This window comes from Anopheles arabiensis, chromosome 2 (genome assembly GCF_016920715.1).
Source record: "Anopheles arabiensis isolate DONGOLA chromosome 2, AaraD3, whole genome shotgun sequence".
Classification (NCBI taxonomy): Eukaryota; Metazoa; Arthropoda; class Insecta; order Diptera; family Culicidae; genus Anopheles; species Anopheles arabiensis.
Window position 1 is genome coordinate 12,223,413 of NC_053517.1, and position 22,037 is coordinate 12,245,449.

The 22,037-nt window shown below is 44.7% G+C and overlaps 1 protein-coding gene across 10 annotated transcripts in view; it reads left to right on the forward strand.

Moving 5' to 3' along the window:
- Window positions 1-8,806: 8,806 nt before the first annotated feature.
- The window catches only part of LOC120900402 (uncharacterized protein CG43867), a 184,787-nt gene continuing 171,556 nt past the window's right edge, over window positions 8,807-22,037 (forward strand). For all 10 annotated transcript variants that reach the window (XM_040307363.1, XM_040307355.1, XM_040307407.1 and 7 more), the window contains exon 1: window positions 8,807-10,322. The gene's annotated coding sequence lies outside the window, so the exon portion shown is untranslated. The remainder of the gene's footprint in view (window positions 10,323-22,037) is intronic.

The window sequence follows — 22,037 nt, forward strand, 5'->3', positions numbered from 1 at the left end:
TACTACCTTATCGAAAAAAGGGATAGTGTCCGTTAGTGGATGGTTATTGCCGCTGGTCAGCATTGGGTGGGTGAAATAATGTATTGGGAGCATTGTAGCACCACGAAGGGGGAGAAAAACAACAAATTCCACCTTTAGTGGACAAAACCCAATTGTCCCTTTTATTCCTGGAAAAAAAAACACCCCGAACAAATACAAGAAACACTTTTCGCATGATGCTAAGGACTGGAGGCACAAGAAAGGATTTGCTTATCATAATTTCGCTTTTAAGGGCTAAGCAGCTGTTTAGTATCGTACCCGCCCGGTTGAGTGGTGCGATTTTATAACGCCCCCAAAACACACACTCACACACACATAAACCAAATAGGATTTGAAAAGGTGAGGTTGCACTAAATTGTGGCCCGTCACACTGGAACTATTATTATATTGAATAAATGTGGGTGGCGTTTTGCGTAATAATGGGGAACCCATCGCATCGTTGGCATCGATGCGTAACAAATCCATTATCGATTACATGTTGGTCGCATCAGCAGCAGCAGCAGCAGCAGCATGATAAGGCACGTTTTGTCGCACACCACGCACGCGGGGAAGCTGAAAATCAAGAGCAAACTCAACCATTAATCATCTATTAGGCAAAGGCAGCCGAGGGTTAGTTTAGTGGTGTGGATTAGTGATGTGCTTTCGTGGAGCGCATCCACGACTTCGATTCAGAATCCGGAAAAAATAGGAACTACTAGTTCCGCCCGGAGCCGTTCGAAGTTGTTGGGAGCATTTCATTTCGTTGTGTTTTTTCTCTATCACCTTGTGCGTGCACTTTGTATACAGTATCGTATTTGCTTCGAAGGCCGAATCCAGTCGACATCCTTCCAACTCCAACCAGAATCTGGACCACTTCGGACGACTCCGGCCTACTCGGGATGACTCCGGACGGCTCCAGACGATTTCGAACGACTCCGGATAATGCTAGACGAGCCTAACTTCCGGAGTCGTTTGGCAAATATTCGGATTCGGATCGAAGTCGACACCGGATTTTTGTCAACTTTACCCATCACTAGTGTGGATAGGATGGATAGTTATCCTTGCATGTGTGGAATTACATCATTAGTTTTGATTGTTACATAAAGCGCTGTGGATTTGTTCGCTTATGAAGCGTGACACGAGGTGGAACATTGAATTTCTGAGGAATTGAACAATTCTGAGTAGAAATTGTATGCTGAAGATTGATATAGCTTCAGCCAACAATGGCCGAATCATCAGAATGAGAAGGGTTAACATTCATCTTTCATCCTTTCTCGGGCATTCGAATGTTGTTGCACGTAATTTTACATCAATATTGCTTGCATAATAAACACATACCCGCTGTGCAAAATTGCGTTTTTCAATTTAATTACGCAGAAAACAAACATCAAACCTTGCAGCCGAATGTTAATTAAATTTTACACGCCTCCCGTTTGCCACTTTCGTTGTTTGTGGCCAAAGGGCACTCATGGCGCTGTTCAATTAACCGGTCGGTCACGGCATACGGTTGTGGCGTACGAAGCTTTTGTATGTGAACTCGGGGCTGACGATGGTGCTTTATACACCTGCCAAACGCTAATGCCTCAGCGGAGGCTAATTGGTTGCACTCTCTGGTTTGCACCAATTTCACTGGGTGTGAATGGGAAAGAAGGAGGGGAATGTGCAACAAACACACCAATGTCCGAAACAAAGCTTACATTGTTCGGTGCTTTAGGCACACGGGTTGGCTCGTAAATCAATTTAGTAACGTTTCAAAAACCGAAATATTCATTATTGTGTGTTGCAGCTGCTCAAATAACAACACTTTATCGATCGTTTTAGAGCCTGAAGCGATTACTGCGTGCTGTTCGTTCAGCTGAATAGGCATCACATGTCAACTGGAGCGGGTTGATGTTTAGGGAGTAAAGTGTGACATCCCGATGGGATGTTACCATTCGATGGAAGCTTTGGGGCTTTCTGAGTGCCAATAGAAAGGGTCAAAAAGGGAGAGCCCGCCTAGAACAAAACACATTCTTTTACACATTTCGGCCCCTAGCAAAGTGCTTAAGTGCTTTAAATCCATGGACTTGTTTTCAATCGACTCTTCTCGCCCGTGCAGGGGCTCTGTGTAAACCACCCCGCCCAAAAGTTCTCCAAAACTCGTCACCATTCCTGGTAGTACTCTCATGGCCCATCGTGCCAGCAAAATCGATCGTAACGTGTCTTGGCAATAAATTTGCCTGTCATTTCTGTTCTTCATTCTCCATCGGTTCTGCATTGGCTGATGGTGGTGGTCGCCTTCCATTTCATGTTCACCCGGTTTTACGGTGGATTTGTTTTTCTTTTTGTCCTTTGCCCATTTTTGCAATGAAAAAAAAAAAAAAAATCTTCCCCTCCCAACATTTTGCTCTCGCCTAGCATTTGCTCACCCAACAGCAAGCGCCATGGGACGCTATATCTTATTCACTTTGCATGTTGCACCCGCTTTTAAAACGCCCGCTTCCCCAACGTCGGGGTTGGGTTTTAATTTGTCCATAACATCTAACCTGGGGAATTAAGCACATACAAGCAGCTTGTTTGTGCTCATCCAGGCGTCCCTCATCCGGCTCTGCCACACATAGGGATAGGGATTCATTTATGAACGCTCGAACGAAGTTTGGAAAATTTGTTCAGGATGAATAGCTTTCGGTTATGGTTGAGGGAGTACTGGTGTGTCTTTTTTTCTTTTGCTTTATTGGACCTAAAAACATGTCCCTGACTTAGCCCTCTTTGCTGTATACAGATCTCGTTTAGCGTTACCTAATGCCTATTAGAATGCTGAAGTATCTCGCCAGGTTTGGTGTAGCGCTCCTCCATACTCATCCCATTCCGGAAACGAAACAGACATCAACGAGAGAGAGGGGATATTCAGACACAATGGCCAGCTCCCAGGGCTTACTCCCAGGAATACCGGGGACGTATGGGGATGTGGGTAATAGCCACCCGGTCCGGCTGGCTTTCGGTTGGCGCATGCAATCCCTTCCGGTGGGTTTTTTGTCGCTGCTGCTGCTACTGCACCGTTCGGTCATCCGCACGCGCGTTGGGTGTCCTGAACGCATACGCTTATTTATCTATAACATTTCAATAAATCATTGTGACTAATGGAAGCCACTAACAGGGTGAAGAGGTAGAGAGAGAGAGAGAGAGAAGGGAAGAGAACAGGCCGAAATCCAACGGGTGGCCATGACAGAAGCGTCGACACCTGCACAGTGTGAGCACGGTGGCAGACCATAGCGTCACCGAAACCGAAAATGGCGCAGCAGGATGCATCGCGATACATCATGGTTTCATGGTCGAAGCCGCGTGTGTGATGTGCCAAAATGTCCGGCCCGTCCGAACTTTCAGCTGTGTTTGTGTATGTGTGTGTGATTCGTCCTCCTGGGGGGGATTCATGTTAGAAAATGAGCCCTCTGGGGAGCGCACTTTACACGACGCGTTTGCTCAGAGGTCAGTTAACTCAGCGAGACGACACTCGCCGGCAGTGGACAGAGTGGTGAAATTGATGTGGTTTTATAGCAGCGAGCAGCATAGCTCAAGGGTAGAGGATAGAGGCACTGAGGATACAGTAAAAGCAATAGGTGGTGTTTTGCAAAATTGATTTTGCAACCACGGTGTGAGAGTCTCGGTAGGGTGTGGGTTTTTGGGAGTAAATAATCAATTAACTAAGAAACGAAAGAATAAACTAACAGCAGGATCGACCGAAACTCCCAACTTCTGTTGCCATTAAACAGCTTTAAACGGATCGGTACCATCAACAAACAGAACCAACACAGTCCGTGTACATTTAATTGTCCTTTGTCCACTTCGCTCCGTTCCGCTTTACTATCCGGTGGAGGTCTCACGCGATCGATTATTTGCTACGCGCTCGCAATTGGTTTTACTATGCTCAATATTTTCAATTACGATAATTTTTCAACGCTTTCGCAACTGCTCATTTGGAAGCGCAGAAAGCTGCTCACTTTCCATCCAGATGGTCCCACATCCATTGGGAGTTTTGCTCTGGTGTATTCGCTTTGCGCTTTCCAGCAACGTCCCAGACGCTGGCTGCTTCACCCTACTATTGCAAATGGAATCGATTAGGGTACAATTACTTTTCAATTTCAAGCTCATTTGGGTGTTCTGTCCTGTCGGTGTGTGTCTGTGTGTATAAGGTATCTGGGAGTGTCCCACTGGAAATGCAACGGGTTTCTTGGGTGTTTGTGTGTGTCTGTGTGATTGCTTCTCTGCATTACAAGTGGGCTGGAGCATGCAATTGGAGATGATTGGTCCAGCTTTGTCCCAGCAGGAAGAAATCACCAGCTCAGATGATGACAATTTTTCTTTCTCGGCCGCGTCTGATTCGGGGACATTTCTTGAAGCTCGGAGAAATAAAGGAGCGGGAACATTTTCCTGCACACAGTAGCTGTGGTTTGCGGGGCAGATCTTGTGACCGAATGGTACGTGACCCGGATGTTTAAAGGGGACCACTTTCCGATTGAAAAACAAGGACTTAGATGCAAGGTAAAAGCTGCTTTACTGCTGCTCTTATTAATTGGTGGTGGAGGTTGTGTTTTTTCGCCATAATTTCGTATGGTTCTTCGCATGGCCGATAATTGAATTTGAAATTAAATAGAAATTAATTTCTTCATTGTTCAGTTAAACTTCGGGCTAGGTGAGCGGGTTTTATAGCGGGCCCTGGTCTTGTCTCTAAAGAATTCTTATAAAAAATGTATAATTCATTCTACATTTTTTACTTTGCACACTGCATTGTATATACCTGTAATGTGCTTGTATAAGTTTTCTGTGCATGGGAGCGATCGATATAACGTATAAAAACCATCATTTTCAAAACTTTTTATAAATTTTGCTAATTGTTAACACATTTGAATAAACAACCCCATTCTTCAAAGTATCATCATCATCAACGGATATTACTTCAGTTTTTTTTAAATTGAATTTCTTAGACAATTTCGACCTACATTGTAGTTTTATGAATTAGCAGAATGATGTAGACCTAGGTCACGTTTATAAAACCACAAAATCATGGACTGGACTGGAAAAAACTGAAGCGTCCGAGTACACCCAGGATAAAATGTCCTTTCATGGCTCAGAGAACGAAATGTCTTCTAGCCAATATGGATTGTAGTACCATGAAATTTGGGCCGGTCTGGTGGTACAGTCGTCAACTCGAACGACTTAACAACATGCCCGTCATGGGTTCAAGCCCCGAATAGACCGTGCCCCCATACGTAGGACTGACTATCCTGCTATATGATAAGTCACTGAAAGCTAAGCTCACTTCACTAAGTGGGTACAGGCAGGCCTTGACCGACAACGGTTGTTGTGCCAAAAGAAGAAGAAGAACCATGAATTTTAATTTTAGACCGTTGCTTCTGAATAATTATTATAAAAAATATTAAAACAAAAGCTGTTTATTTAATTTTAAATCGAAACAAAAAAAAAAACATGTATTTCTAACTTTACAAAGTCCTCTTTTTCAAATTCTCCAGACTGCGAAAGAGTCAAAGGAAGTATCAGTAAATGAGCCAAAGATACGGTGTGACCGTCTTTACGAGACGTCCCGTCCTATCTGGTCCTTATTTACTAATTTACTTAATAGGTTTTTACGTTTTTTTATCCGACTTTAACCTTCTTGGTGTCAAAGCCAAATAATTTGTACACTTTTCAACGCATTAAGTGAAACGCATTTTAGCAGAAGCTTTCTCTATGTGGATTCTGGGTGCGTGTTTGTCTTTGCAGATTATCCAATCACAAGGTGCGTAGGAGATAATTTATTTTCTAGCCAGGAATAGGAAAATGTCTTTGCTAGGACTCACAACATTTCATGAGAAAATCTATTTAAGTTGTTAGCTTTCTTACAGATCAATGCATATGTCTCTCCTAAGTAGGTCATATGTGCTATAAAAAAAGCTTCAATATTAACATTCGTGCATCACCTGTTGTGTTTGATCTACCTGTAAAATCAACACCATCAGCTTCGATGTGTCAATATTAATCAGTTTGCTCGATACAACATCAGAAGAGATTTTTCACCACATGTTATATCCTTTCCTGCCGTGTATTGTGTGCGTGTGTGTGTTGTGCGAGCCCTGTTTGACTCATCAACGTCTTATCTGATCCTAGTTTACAGAACCAGCTCCCTGCCAAGACTTATCCCAGGATGGTTTTGGTCTGACAATGACAGGACAGGACGTAGCATCCCATGGATAGGATACGGTTAACTGAAGCGAACTGAAGAACGGCACAACGGTTTCGCTGGAAATGGATGAGCGTTTCGGTTAGCGTTGAGAGGTTCTTACGGCTAAAGTGTTCCCCTTCCCAACCATGGCTGGCAGAGCGCCAATATTAATCAACCGAAACGAGCTCTAAATATTTGCCATTTCATTTATTCGCTTCTTTACACTTGTGCACATACATACTTACATACAAGTTGCATGCACATGGCTACAACAGTCAGAGGCAGTGAAATTTTCCACCCAAGACCCAGGCAGCAGCAGCAGCAGCAGCAGCAACAGCAACGGTTGGTAATGTGTCGCGTCTGGTAAGATATCTGGTTTGTTTGTCGTGTTTGTCAATGGTAGTACTTTCTTCGAGACAAAACAGCAAAGCAGATGAGATCCCTTGTTACGCTTCATCATTGCATTCGTTTTTGTTGCTCGTAATTTTCCGTTCATGGCGACAAACAGCACAGAACAGTTCAACGGAACACCAGGGTGATTACTTTGATTTTCCGCTGATAAATGAATCTCATTACTAGGGAAGTTGGCTTTTCTCTTTTTGTGCTTTTTTGCTTGATGTATTTTGTGTGTGTGTGTTTGTTCTGATTTTTCCTCATTCTGAAAGCTCTCATAACGCTTGAATGGATCTATCCATATTCGTGTTTTTCGTTAGTAGTTTTGTTGCTTGAAAACACAATCTCGATGGCGTGTTCTATAAAATAAGACCACTTTCACACTCGGCTATGGGGATGAAATAAATATTCTTCCTTTTTCCTGTACATTGGGAGAGATTAACTTTTTTCCTCTGAAAAACAGAGCATGAGGGAATCATCTTGCGGATGAGCAAAGAAAAGAATTTTTCATTTTATCATTCGATGCATTTTTCCTTGTAAAGTTTTTCATCACTCACAGTTGGCAAACTCTCAATAGCTAAAAAAACGTATCGTGAAAAATAGTAAATCACTAGTTTTTTGCGTTTCTTGCGTTCGCGCTTTCAATTACTTAAATTGAGAAAAAGAATGAAGAATGAAGAACCATGGCCAGCATAAACTAAACGTTATCTTGGCGTCGTTGGCATTATGAGGTCATAAGGAGAGCACGCCGTAACTGTTTACGACCATTTTATGTCCTTTCTGTCTGGGGCGACAGCGCAGCGAAGGGGCTGTGGTTGAAAATTTCTTGAGATTAAAAATACCATAAAAAGCTCGCGCTGTGCTTTGGAAAGTAGATTTGTCTGGTGTGATGTGTTCTTAATACTTTGGGGAATGTGCCTTTAATTCAATATATCTTTAAAGCTCCCCTTTAACTTGCTGCTTTGCGTTCCCGTAGTAGTAGCGATCAATCAAAGCACAGAACTGGTCATATTGGACAGAACAGCGCTTATATTGAGTTTAATTTCAGATTGATTCGCTCCGTTTGAATTTTGTTGTTGTTTTGAAGTACTTTAAATCTGTTTTAAATTCTTATTGGTTGTAAAACGTAACTGATGTTATGCTAATGAATTCGTAATGTCAGGAAGAGGATTGTTTCTTGAATATTCTTCCTTTTGCTGTTGCAAGGGAATTCATGCATCTCGGTCAATGACGAGCACCAGCTTCTGTAATAAGTTGATAAAAGATAACTGTCATTTAAAAGGTAGTAGACAATTCTGTTCTGGGGGCGGTCCCGTGATAAGTCGTTAGCTTGTACGAATTACACTGTTTTCCGGGTCAGTTTCTAATGTGAACGTCATTATTCAACAATCGTCCGAAGTTTTTTTTTTAACAGTAAAGCTAAGGATGACAGCTGTTGAAAAACATCTTGCAAGTTTTGAATAATGCTGTGTAACAGTGCAGTGTAACAAGATGCTCGTCGTGGGTTCAAATCTAGAATGGATCGAAGCACGGACGGCTGTGTGGTACTGAATAAGTCTCGAAAGCCTGTATATAGACCGGCATAATTGCGTAGGACGTTACGCGAAGTAGAAGAAGACAATTATGTTCGTAGACCTTTCCTGGACTACTCCGGAGAACAGAAAAATCATTTAATTTGGTTGATTGAGGTGTTCCGAAAGTATGTTTGGCTCTCCCAACGTTTTAACGTTTCAACGTTGTTCAAATATGCTTTAAATAGACGAATGGTTTATTGGAAACAGGTAATTAATAGTAGGACAAGCTCAAAGATGTCAGGTTAATAATTTTGAAAATACTGTTGAAACACAATAAGATCAGAATATCTTTTTGATCGATTTTATAATGCCATCAAATCGAATGTACGTTTAGAAGAAAGAAACATAAATCAAACGCACAAAATAAAACTGAATAAAACTGTTGAAGCTGGCAGCAACAGTCTGCACTGCACCTGATCTGTTTTTTTTGTTGTTTTTCTAATGGCAATCATCTGACGTGCGAGAGAGAACGGCCGTTTTTGCTGTCAGTTCGTGCGTGTGCCGCGCGCGCGAGTACAGGAGAGCGTGAGAGAGTGAGAGCACTCCGTTTGCCGTTGCGTGTGAAATGGGGAAAGAGCAAACGCGCGCTCTCACTCTCACCCGTCAGGCTCATTCGCTTCCGAAGTTCCGTTGCACGCGGTTCGCGTTTCGGTGTTGTGTGTCGTTGTTTTGGGTCCATCGGAATTTGCATCTATTGCTGGCAGCTGAAAACGCGTTCCGATCGATCCTGATGCACGGTGGTACTGAATCTTGCAGCCAAACAAAAAAAAAAACGGTGCTACCATAGCCAATGTGCCCGTGTAAAGATCGACCCAGTGTTTCGTCTCCTGTTGTTGTTCTTGCTGTTGCTGTGTGTGTATGTTTGTGTGTGTTGAAAGCTCGTGCTTCCGTGCGTGCTCGCTAGTGCGTGCCAGTGTGTGAGGTAAGGGCAGGTGAAACGTACGTGTGTATCTCTCGATTGCGGGTGGTTGCGCTGCGTGTGTTTGTGTGTGTACGTAGGCAACGACGTGCAGAGTGTGCCAGTCAGTGCGCTGGGAAACGGCAAAAGCAATGTGTGCGAAGCACAAATGTCAGTGAAGCTCTCTCACTGTCTCATTATCGCTCTCGCTCTCGCTTTCCCAATCGCTTCGCAAGCCTGAACGAGGCAAAGCTCTCTCGTCAGCAGCGTCTCATGCTCGCCGTTCACTTCTCATCGCTTCTCACCACCGGTGAGAAGCTGCTGCCCCTGCTGCTCAGCTGCGTGTGAATCGGAATTTATTTGTCGTTGGCGTAATTTTTCGGTGCGGGGTTTGCGCGCGGGTGCGCTTTACCTGTACTACACTAAACCCGTACGCGAGGGAAAATGAAGCGAAAATATTAGGAAAAGTCTAACCACCTTTCTCCCCTACGATCTGCAGTGTGCGTTGCGTGTGTGAGCAAGTGCTTGCGTAAGCAGTGGCGCATTCGGTTAAATCGGGATAGGGAAGCATATGCCGGTTTCGGGCCTTGCCGTGTATCCTTGCGAGAGACCGCGCGTGTGTGTGTGTGTGTGTGTGCGCCCCGTATCCTTCGTGGTGTCTATTGATTTTGATGCGCGCTTTAGCCAAGTGTGTGGTTCCGTGTGTGCGGCTGCTGTGTGCTTTTAGTTAGTGTCGCGTTTATGGGTTGGATTACGGCAAAGCGGGTCGGCTGCGCTCCCAATTGTGTGTGTGTGTAAAAAGAAAAACGGGATGTAAAATTGGGTCGCTCGCTTCGGGCGGCAGGGTACCGTGCTAAGAAGTAAAATCCATTCGGGTTCGAAACCATCTGTGAAGTGCTGGCGAGTGGGAAAAAGAGAGAAAAAGAGCGAGCGAGTGAGCCGTACGGGAAATGAAAAGCACGTGGGAAACGGAAAACGGGTCCTGTGTGTATGTGTATGTCTGTGTTGTTCGCACACGGTGGTAAATCGGTCGTAGTGAAAAGCGTTCGCAATTGAAGAATTTTCCTCCTTGAAATTGTACGAGCAGAGCCGCGACAGCGCAAAACAAATAAAAAACGGAATAAGAAAAGGCATTCCCACCCAAACGCCACCACCACCCACATCTCCTACTCCGATCAGAGCGATTGACATAAGCCGAAAGCCGACACCGAGAGAGCTGCTGAGGAAACGGAAACAAAAAAATGTAAGTTTGAAACTGTTTTTTACACAAAACGGAAGTAGAGCCTTCAATGTAAAGGCTCAATTGTTTCACGCTACATCTGGGTGGAAGAGACGGGGTTGAATGGGGACTAAAGGGGAGCAACCATTTCCATTCTCATTGTCGTACATTGCACGGTAAATTGGTAAAATAGAACAGAAATGTTTTGTTTTTTTGTCTTCTTCTATTTCGTACTGCCATTGTGTCAAATGTCCCATTTTCCACATCCAGCCACTGAGCGATTCTATATCCATTTTCTGTGTCGTTCGTTTTCCGTTTTTTTGTGACTCGAAGTTTTGTAAAACCGTTCTACTTCATAGCAAGACGAAGGCGTTTATTAAGGACGCGTATAAGGCTGTTGCCGGGGGAACAGCGCGCGAACAAGAGCGCTACGGCATGCGGTTGCGATCACGGCTCAACGTTAGCAGCGAACGAGTTTTACCTTTCGGTGTAACAATAGATGCGTGTGTTCTTTCATCGCACCCTCTCCCCCCGCCTTGTCTTGCTTCTCTCACCTTGCACGTACAGGCAGCAGCAGCGAAGCACATTCCGCTGGCTCGCGAAAGGACCTGCCTTATAAGAGCCTCGCCCTTTTTAACAGAACCCTTTTCGGCTCCGGCAAAGGGGTGTGTGTGTGTGCCCGAACACTGCCTGCAAACGATTACGAACGGCACGACAAGTATCTGTGAAGCGTTTTGCATATCATTATCTATGTTCTCTTGTGTGTGTGTGTGTGTGTGTGTGTGTGTGTGTGTGTGTGTGTGTGTGTGTGTGTGTGTGTGTGTGTGTGTGTGTGTGTGTGTGTGTGTGTGTGTGTGTGTGTGTGTTTTCCCCATTTTTTAATGCTGTTGTTGGAACCTTACAACAGCATGATAGAAGGGTTCCAACGACCTGTCGACATTAGCGTTAGAATTGTTTAGGAGAAAAAGAGATAGGAAAAAAGGGAGAAAAAGCTAGGTGAAAAACGATAAAACGGTCTCGAAAGACAAATTCTGGCATTATCGTAAACGAACCGGCGGAATAAACAGACTAATTTTTTGGCAACAGCTAAAGTATAACAAAAAACCTTTAACGTGTTCGGCACTTAATTATTTTCCGCTTCGTTTTCTAACAGCTGTTAATGCGTCAAATGTCTTTTCTTTTCTATTTTTTTTCTTCTTCAATGATTAACTCGCATTTTAAACGCTTCTAACTATTCTTTTAAATGTCTTGCATGTAAATCACACTCAACATTCTGTTCTACCAATCATACACCCAAATTCGTCCGTCCCCATGTTTTCCGGCAACTTATCAACTTGCGCCCGTCAATTGAGCCCTTCACTCAACCGTGAAATAAAACTGCTGGTGCAGCTGTTGCGCCCCCCGGCTGGCCGGCGAGCCATTGCACAGTTGCGCAGTGGAGGCGCAAAAGGCAGGTAAAAAAAGGCAAAACAACGCAGCGCGCAAGTGTGTGCAGCAAGAAAATAAAACCACTTGCGCCGACTAGAGAGACCTGCGTCATCGTCGTTGCAATTTGCCAAATGCACACACACACACTGTTCGGTCACAAATGCAGCATTTTTGGGGTGTTGCTCAGTATTGCACCTTAGCGAACGTAACACACCCCCCCCCCGGCCCAGAGCTTAAGGCGATCGTAAATTTCGGTACAAAAATCAACTCGGCAATAGTGTGATTAATTTCGGGGCGGTGTTTATCACAAAGAAAAGGTTTGGCTTTGATGCTGTTACTAGTTTAACTGCTCAAACTGTAATTAACTACAATCATTTGTTTTTGGAGAGGCTTAATTGTTACCTGGCTGCACTTTACGACGTGCACTGAAAGCGCGTTGAGTGCAATGAAGCCCCATCCACCCCTTTCCCTTTACGTCCCTTTACGACACGACTCAACGACTTGTTGCTGAACTCTGACATCGGACGGCAGGTTGTGAGACTGGGTTTGTTTTTTTGTGTATCTTCAATTTTATTTATGTAATTACCTCCACGCTGCTCAGGGGGCAACAAATGTGTTCGATGCATCTGGTACGTTACGTGCGCATAAATTACGTTCTACCTGTGCCGGTGTCACGATTCTGATCGTTTGCTACAGTCTTCGATAAAATTGTAAGCCTTGTTTTGCGCTCTCTCTCTCTCTCTCTCTCTCTCTCTCTCTCTCACACACACACTCTCTCTCTCTCCCTCTTCACAAGAAGCTTACGCAAAGGGACAGAAAGACATTTAATGCGAGACGTTATGTCACTGCAATTAGTTGCTGGCGGGCCTAGTCGTGTCTATTTCCCTTTCTTCGATGTAGTAAGGCTTTGCTTTTTCCCCATTTCTTTATGTGGCTTATCGCATTGCTGAGCATCCCCAAAGGGATATGTGTATGTGTGTGTGTTGGGGAGCTGTGGGCAAGTGGCGAAACCCAACACACGATGGGAAATGAGCTCTGCGATTGGCGCACCGTAAAGAGATTTGCTTTGCTATCGATCGTGGAGAAGGTGAATTTAAACATAATTTACGTTTTTTATTTTAAAACGTAACTAGTTTCTATTATTTGCTGCTATAACATGCAGTATCTATAAAGCAAAATGACAGAACGAAAGCTGTAGAAAAAGGGTGATTTGATAGATGAGCTACAAAAATAATGTTAACATGTAAAGCAGGAAAGGAAGTAAGCATAGTGTTTGCTGCAATTGATGCGGGTGAAGTAGAGAAAAAGTCCCGTAAGCAATGGCAGCACTGGAAAATTGCTATCTGTAAACAAATGAAGACAGAAGAGCAGTACCACGCTAAGGTAAGGCATATGGAAATGCAATAAAAAAATGCTCCTGTCTGTTGCATAGCGTGCAGTACGAATCGCTTTCGGCAGGGCATGGTCGGCAATGCAATTTGCGATGCAGCGTGTAATGATGCTCAAAAGGGCGAAAACAAAAAGGGGTGTACAGGCGAATGAAGTGCTATGAAACAAAAACGAGTGCAACGGGTTTAGCTTGTACGTGCAGTGCGGCGCTACCCCTCATTTGACTGACTCGTGTTTGTTTGATAATTTGGAGAGAAAAGACACTACACAGGCAGTTTGTAATAAAAGTGTGAAATACTATTGCAAGAATGGAAAAGTAGAAAATTTAACCGATATGAAATAATAAATAGTAGCAAAAGAAATAAGAAAATAGGTGATTCAATGAAGGTTGAACATGAAAAATTGTATAAAAGAGCAAAAAATATTATAAAAGTTTAAAAAGAAAGATAACTATTTCAACTGAAATCTTAGACTACTGAAAAGAAAATTAAAAAAAGAAACGTAAAAAAGTAAAATTCGAAACAGAAAAAGCTTCCATCGGTACCAGCAGCAGAAAGTGGTAACAAACGAAAGCAAAACGCGCGGCACCATGCCAAGAGCAGCTTCCAAACCAGAACCAGAAATAAACTAGATAAAACCCACACCAGCGTAACAGGGATGAACAAAAAAACGCGGCCCCAAGCGTAGGAAAATTTAATGCAATTTTCCCTGCGCGCTTCGATCGGAAAGCGGTTGGGTTGGGGGGAGTTGCGTTCGACGCGAAGAAAGCGCACGCAAGCTGGGACAGAGTCTGATGCTTTATGCTGCGCTCAAAAACCCAGACACTTGGGCGCTAGAGTTTGGCGTTTGCCAGACACACACACACACGCGCACGCAAACACACCTGGCGAAGGTGCGGAACACGGAGGCGGAAAAGGCAGACAAAGCTGGGAATCGCTGTGTACACCCGGGGGTTGCTTCTCGGGCGAAGCAATGTTGTGTTGTGTTTTCCTTCTCCGCTCTTTCTCACTCGCTCACAGCGTTCCCTTTTTGGTTCGATCTCACCTTTTGCGCCTTTCTTCCCGCAACCAGTGAAACCAGATGGTGGACACACGACGGTGATGACGGGGTTTTTGCGTGCGTTTCCATTGCTGTGTGTGGCTTGGCTGCATCTCTTGGCTTGGTCGGACCGCCGCTCACCGGGGTCGGGGTTTTGTTTGCTATGAGCCCTCTCCAGAGCCACAGTGTTTCATTGCATTTGTTGTGTTCATCATTAAGCCGGGCAAGATGCGAGATCGTTAAATCGGTTGCGTCTTTGTGCTTTGTTTGGGGAAGGAAGTGGCCCAGTTTGTTTCGTTACGTTTTTTTTGTTTTGATTTTGGTGCGTTCAAGCTTCCCACCGTGACACTGGGATTGTGGGACGTATGGGCAATATGGGAAACTGGGAGGAAGAATTGAGGTTACTCTGTGGGAAGGAAAGTTTTTGAGCTGTAACTTGCTATTGGGGGAGGTTTTTTTCGTTCGAATGGGAAGAATTAGACAAGATAAGATCCAATTCATAAAAAAAATAATCTAAGTAATAAAACACTACATCTATCAACTGGTTATTTAGTAACAGTCTTACGCCCCAACTAGCTTCTCCAACCCTATCGCTATGCTCATACAAAAACAAACCCGTCCTGCATGTGCCACAACCGCGAACGCACCGTGCGGGACAAATATGGATAAAATATGGTCGTCCAGCGTTGGAACGTTCGTTTGATGATCGCGATCGAGTTTGATAGTTTTTAACGGCCGATTGAGCTGATTTTATGGACACACACACACCGCACAGTCGTGCTACGGATGCAGCGCGCCACCACGTTCAGAGTGCAGTTTTCTCAGCGGCAGAGGTGAGTAACGAGTCGATTCCGTTTCGCTGAACCTCGCTACGCTGGATACACGGTTCCGATATCGGATTTGACACGGCGTGGAACGAAGCAAAAGAGGGGAGGGGGGGCAGTGTTAGGCGCGTATGAGAATATGGTCGAATGGAACGATTGAGTAAACACACTGCCAGCACTAGTGATGGGAAAGAAGAAGTTTTCGTTGGAATCGATTTCGGCTAGCTCCGCAGCTTTCTGGAATCGATGCCGGATAGTAGGTCCAGGGATAGTAAGTCCAGATGTGTTTTCTGGAATCGATTCCGGAATCGGAATCGGGTCCGGAATCAGAATCGGTTCCGTAATCGAAATCGGATTCGGAATAGGAATGGGCTCCGAAATCAGAATCGGCTTCGAAATCGGAGTCGGTTTCAGTCGGCATCTCCATATGAATAAACGTTTAGATCCAATGTAGCATCATTGGATTGATTGTATTGATAGCCGCAAAGAATCAAAATATCCGATCTCATGGTACAGTCGTCAACTCGTACTACTTAACAACATGCTCGTCATGGGTTCAAGCCCCGAATGGACTGTGCCGCCATACGTAGGACTGACTATCCTGCTATGGTGGGTGGGGGGGAGAGGTGAGGGGGGGGGGAATCCAAAAGTAACTAAAAGCCAAGCCCACAAGTGGTACAGGCAGGTCTTGACTGACAACGGTTGTTGAGCCAAAGAAGAAGAAAGAATCAAAATTTACTTGTAACAGTGGGTCTTCTCATGGAAATTCCCAGACTGATTTTGCTTCCGAAACTTCTTATTTGAATTCAAGAACGAATTCTCATTCCGGAGCTAAATCCAATTCTGGAGTCAATTCTGATTTCATTACCTGAGTAAATTGTAAATCCGGAGCCGATTTTGATTCCGGAGCCAATTCCGATTCCGGAATCGAATCTGGAGCCAACGCCGGAATCGGTTCCGGAATCAGAATGGAATCCAGAATTGGAATTGGCTCCGGAATTGATTCCGAAAACGGAATCGGGTAGGTTCAATTGCGATCTCCCACCACTAGTTCACTGGTGGAAAAGTTGTGTAGGACAAACAGTCCAAGTTATTTCCTTTTTATTGTTCAAATTAAAAGTAAGATATTTGTATAAAATGATATTTTTGTCTTCTAAAGCCTACTTTTAGCACTTTTTTATGCAGTTCGTAATGTGTACGTCTCAATAATTGTCTTCCAAAGAGAGAGAAAAAAGGCAAACAAAAAGGTCTATTTTTATCGTGCATCGATTCCTGCAGTTCTAGAAGCTCTACCAACACTCGAACAGAAAACGTGCACGTCCCACCATGGCGCACTAGCCAACGTTCGGATTTGATTTTCTCCCATAAAAACTCATCGAGCTGGAAAATAACACAAATAATACCCGGAAACCGTCGAAAGGGTATCGAAAGCTGTCACGCTAGAACAAATAGTGGCTCTCACCGAAATGGACAGCGGGTAGCCGAGGCGACCAGGCTTCGACCGACCGTACGGGACACGGGTTGTTGTTTCAGTTTTGTTTCGCTACTGCTACTACTCTACATCACCTTACGACACGTTCTTCTACGACAGGTACGGAAGTTCCCGTCACGAGTCCTCGCCTCTTCTTCTGGTGTGTCTGTGTGTGTGTGTTTTTCCTTTTTCTTTGTGTTTTATTTATTTTCCATTCGATTCGTGTCATCCGTTTTTTGCTGCAGTTGGCCACCAGCGCAAACAGCGGTAGAATGGCTTCGGGCTGTACACGAGGACTGGGGCTGCGTGCGGCCAGAAATCGATATATTTAAATTTAAATAATAAGATTACACACACGACAGCAGCGCCACACACACACACACGGGGTTGAATGTTTATGGGGATATGGTGGTCTGTTTTGACGTTTCAAGGACGACTTTACGGTTGAACAGCGCCATCAAATCATATTGCACGGTACAATGATACAAACGAAAAGTGAACTTGCTTTCTGCTCGGTTGGTTGGTTGTGTTGCATCGGCATGACGCTCCCCTTCTGGTGGGTCTTCTTGCATCTTGCATCGATTGGACCGGTATACACCCATCCTTTGGCCTGCAAGTCGTGTGATGCTTTCGGGCAGGATGGTATTGCTCGTTCGCTATGCAAAACCCAAGCCTTTTGCCCTCTTGGAGAAGGAGCAAAGTGGAAGAGAACCCTCGGTGGTTGAATGAAAAAGAGAAGGTAATCAGAGTGAAAGAAAGAGCAAAATTATAGTGCCGAGCGAAGGCACCAATCTTGGAGGATTATAGAGAAGAAAAAACGAAAGTTAAGGCTGAAGACTTGGAGCGTCGAAGTTCATTTAGTGAATAGATAGCTTTGGGTTTGGCTCGGTTGAAGAGCTCCCATTATCCTTCATCGTGATTTAAGCTTGTGGATGGTAAAAGAAGCGAATGAAAAAAACCCCATAGTGATTTTGATTTTCCTTTTTCATACGAAAATAGACAGCACGGATACTGGCAAGAATCTTCTCGAGAAAGGATAAAAGCATGAAAAAGCTTCTCTTGAACGGTGCTGTGGGATAGGAGCGTTTTTTGTTGAATTGTCTTAGAAGAGGTTCCTCGCCTATTTCTAGCTTTATTTTTTCTATCTCCTTTTTAGTCTATTTCAGCCTAGAGTATGACGATTTGAGAGGTTCATTTTTTATCCCCCTTCCTCTTCTTGGTTTTCCTTTCTCGGAAAAAATACTCTTTTAGAAAATACTCGAAGATCGATGTGTTGATGCCGTCGCTTGTATGGATGGTTGAATGTCTTCCGTCTAGCGAGAAGGGCTCTTCGAACCTTTCGCGATACGCCTTTGCACTGTTTATAGATTAACTTAACACAATTTCTTTCATGTTTGTTTGTATATAAAGTGATGTAAAATGCTACTTTCCTCATAATTAATCTTCATTAACACGTTCATAGCCCTATTTCCCGTATTGGATGTTAATTCATTAATAAAAACGACACTTCAAACAGCTACACCGACAAACGCGATAATGAATGGGTCTTCTTTTCACCTTTTCCATGTCCCCCAGGTGCTGAACACTTTCAATTTCTTCAAATTAATATCCCTGGTAAACGTCACGGGACATTACATCCTCATCCAGAGGGGGGGCGTACGTTGTATAGCGTTTGCTACAAATTTGAATATTCATCGTCAGTTTGTCAGCCTCCTCCTATCCCCGACCAATCGTTGTCTTCGTGCCTTCCTCGTGAGCATCTTTTCGGTCGTGATTGTTTGTGCTGCGCACATGTATAAATATTCAATTGAGCAAAGCTCCCCTGTTCTGTTTCGGATCGGTCTTCGCTCAAAGTCCTCACACGACACCGGAAACGGTGTACCATTTACTCCCCAGTTTATATGAAACTGATTGCGTTGAAGATTGTAATTTGCAACTTAATTATGCACACACTCAAGATGGGACTGGCAATCTGTGTTAAAGATGGACCCCAGTTTGAAGAGTAGCTGTAATTGCCCGTAATTTTAGTACGTTTGCTTAAAAAAACTGTACAATTCATTACGTCTTCCAACTCACAAAACATGTGATTTGCTCTTTAACCAGCTGGTTAACGCTACCTCAATTCGTCAGGGCTGACGCACATGTCACTCCCTTTTTAAGCGCATCAAAATGGCAATGCCCAAGATTAGCACACCGTTTTGGAGTGTTCCGATCGAGCTTAGGCGACCCCGCTTAGGCGTTTAGGTTTCAGTTCGATTTAGGTGCTTTGGCCCATTGGCCATAGCAAACCTTTGCTGGCCAAATCGGTGTGTCGAAGGGTCGAACTTGAGTACGTTCACGATGCGACTAATTTAATATGCCCAAAATGGATGCCAATCGTCGTGCGAGTTGGTGGTAAGGAGGTTGTCTGATACGAATGGTACGGAATTTCCTCAACGCACCACCATTCGAGCAGGGATCGAGCGAGATAGACGGCCCTTTTTGCTCAGTGCTCAACCGCGATGACCGTCCCGGGCTGGGCATGCTCCTCGGGCACACTGTAACACAGACCCGGCCCGCCGCGACGGCTTCCCTTTTGCATAAACATGAACCCCGACCGGGCCTGCTACGTCTGCACACAGCTGCTGGGCTGGGCTGTTCAGTGTGCCTGTTTAGATTTGCGACTGTCGGTTTGTTTTTGTGTGTTTCTTCCACTCTCGATCGATCTCTGCTAGCTTTGGGTTGCGATTTCATTCACCCCAGACCCCGGCTCCGGTGTTGGTGTTGGTTGTTGGTCAATTGAATCAAAATAATGTTGGTTGGCGCGGTTTTTGCGGACGGGGTTTGGCATGGGAGGGAAATTCTTTCTCACACAGGATTTGTGCTAAGCTAGAGCATGGGGTAGAGCCAATTGACCCAGTTTCGCGAGTTGACATGGTTGTGCATGTTTGTAGCATGTTTTGGCGCTGTGGCAGAAATTGCACTATCACATATTTCTTTACATAAATTACACTGCCCGTGTGCGTCTTGTTACGGTTTAGCGATGGTTTTTGGATAAAGATATTTCATTTGCTCAAAGGCGCGTTGCTATTACACGCACCGTGCTCTTACATTCTTCAGGCAGGCTGGCAAGCCTTTTTGGGGGAACATTGAAAAGATTGCAACATTGCAAAATTACCTTTCAGGTAAATTCCTTCCCCTATTAAGTGATCAACGCGTACAACATCGCCTGCGATGGAACGCTTGCTGGAATTTAATAGAAAGGCAAGCCATTCCCAGACATTCCCACGTTTTGCTGGAACGATTATAACGAGATAAACCCCCAACACACACGCACACATAATCATCGAATCATAATCATCTGCCTCATTAGTCAAATGAGGTTCGCGGGTGAACCGTGCGCAATAATAATCGTTTTATACGATTCGCCGGGCACGATCCGGGCATTCCTGTTGCTACATCGAACAAACGTCGGGGGAATGTCTGCCAATCCTAAAATGGATTTACTCATACTGTGCCCGATCGCGAATCTCGAACCGAAAGATGGTCCGGTCCCATTCACACATATTTTTCTCGCACTGGTCTCGAACTGCCGTCACACAGTGCGATCCTCTGGAGAAACGTGATCATCATCCTCTCCAAACGGTGTTCCAACTCTGCGTCGATTGAAGCCGGTGCGAGCACGGCTGCGAGGCGCGAAGGTGACGAAACATAAAAGACACACATTTATTTGTATCTAAATTGCGCACAACCTTCACCTTGCCGGTGACCTTCAATCCGCGTCCAGCCCGCGATCGCTAGTCGGTCGATTGGTCGGTTGGCCCAAAACCAAAAATAAGAAATAAGCAGCAAGAAAACACACACACACAGCGCGGACCGCGTATAATGTTATTACTCGTTTGATTGGTTGTGAATTCCGCGTGAAATTGGGGTCAAATGATGGGGGGGTTGCGATTGCCTTAGAGGGAGGGATACGAGACCCATCTAATGGGTTGCGGGTGGTTTTGTGATATCGTAAAACGGGGTGATTTGGTGTTTTGGAAGTGAAGTTGCTGTTAGTGGTGGTGGTAGGCGGCTTTTGTAGTTGCCAGCCAGCCGAACATGACGTGGCTGTTTTTGGGGGGTTTTGTCCACTTCCCTCCCACTTTCGCTTGCAAAATGCGACACCAATGCGATGGGGCTTAATTTTTAAATCAAACCAAACGGTTTTGTGTAGTGTCTTGTTTTTCTTGTTGTCGCGTGAAAGGGGTTGTCGAGAGGAACGGGAAGGCAATTTGTCTTAATTAACGCAGACAGGAGCTGTCGCATGGAGGGCCTTGTTCGTTATGTTATGATGCTTCATCGGAGATGGAACAATGGTGAGGAGAAGTAATTTAATTTCTCCATCACTGGAACTAGTGTTTGGTCGGGATTGATTCGTTATGTTGAGGAACTGAACATGAGCTAAACTGTAGAAGCAGTTGATGCTTCGCAGAGTGGTTAATCTTAGCGCACTCACCGTCAGGTCATTGATCAGCGCGTTCTCTCGTTTCAGGCCGTTGGGGTTGAAACGCGTTATCAACTATTCACGCAATTGCGCGTCATCAGATGACGTTATCAATCGTTCTAAGTAAGCTGAAGCGCGCATCACTCATCGGTATGGGGAGCGTGATGAAACGTGTTTGATTTTAATGGCGTAGTACACACTAACGGGTGTACATGGTATTAGCTCACTGGCCACACGCTTTCACAGGGTTTTGGGTACAATGAAATCAGCAAATATTTACCATCTTGCACCAACCATCGGAGTCGTAGTGCCGAGCTGTGGACAGTGTTTTTGAACAGTTTGAATTCCATTTAAATCAAAAGAAATACCGTTTACTCTCTTCATCTTCTAACGGACCCCTTCGGGCGAGTTCAAACAATCGAAACCTCCCAGTCCGAGAGATGCAAGAATTCAAGTCGTCGTAAACCTCCGGCCCCGGAAATTAGTTTGCCCCCCGTTAGGCTATAAGCTATGGGCATGGTTGTCTGTGCGGATCAGTAAACCAAAGACACACACACACACACACACACACACACGCTCACAAACAATGGCCTATGCTGCTGCTGCAGTGCAGTGCCAGAGACAAAGAAATTAGATTAGATTGACTGAGCTCTCACTCCCACTCACCGGGTCATCATCGGCGATGACTGCAGCCTTAAAACTGGGGCGGACTGTTGTGTCCGGATGGGACTGATGTGATGATGAGGCTGATCGAAGTTGTCATCACTGCCGGGGCATGCTCTTGCGCCCGTGTCCAGTTTGGGGAACAGGGAACAGTTCCAGTAATCAAATCCCCTTCAATTAGCTCTCTCTGCATTGCCGCACCGAACAGAGATGTTATTGACCTCTGGAGTGGTGGAGTGTTTAGACGAAAGTAGGCTTTTGGAAGAAACATTAAAAAGAGAATGGAATGTACTTTGTCGGAGAGCACTACATACTTTTGGAGCAGCTAGCAGCGAAGACAGAAAGAAGTTGTTTGCAGACACAGATTCTACACTGATTGCCGAGCAATTCAAGGGTATGAAATAATAAACCTCATGAATGCGCTCCGATGCACACACCAGTGCAGTGTATGCAAGTGTTTT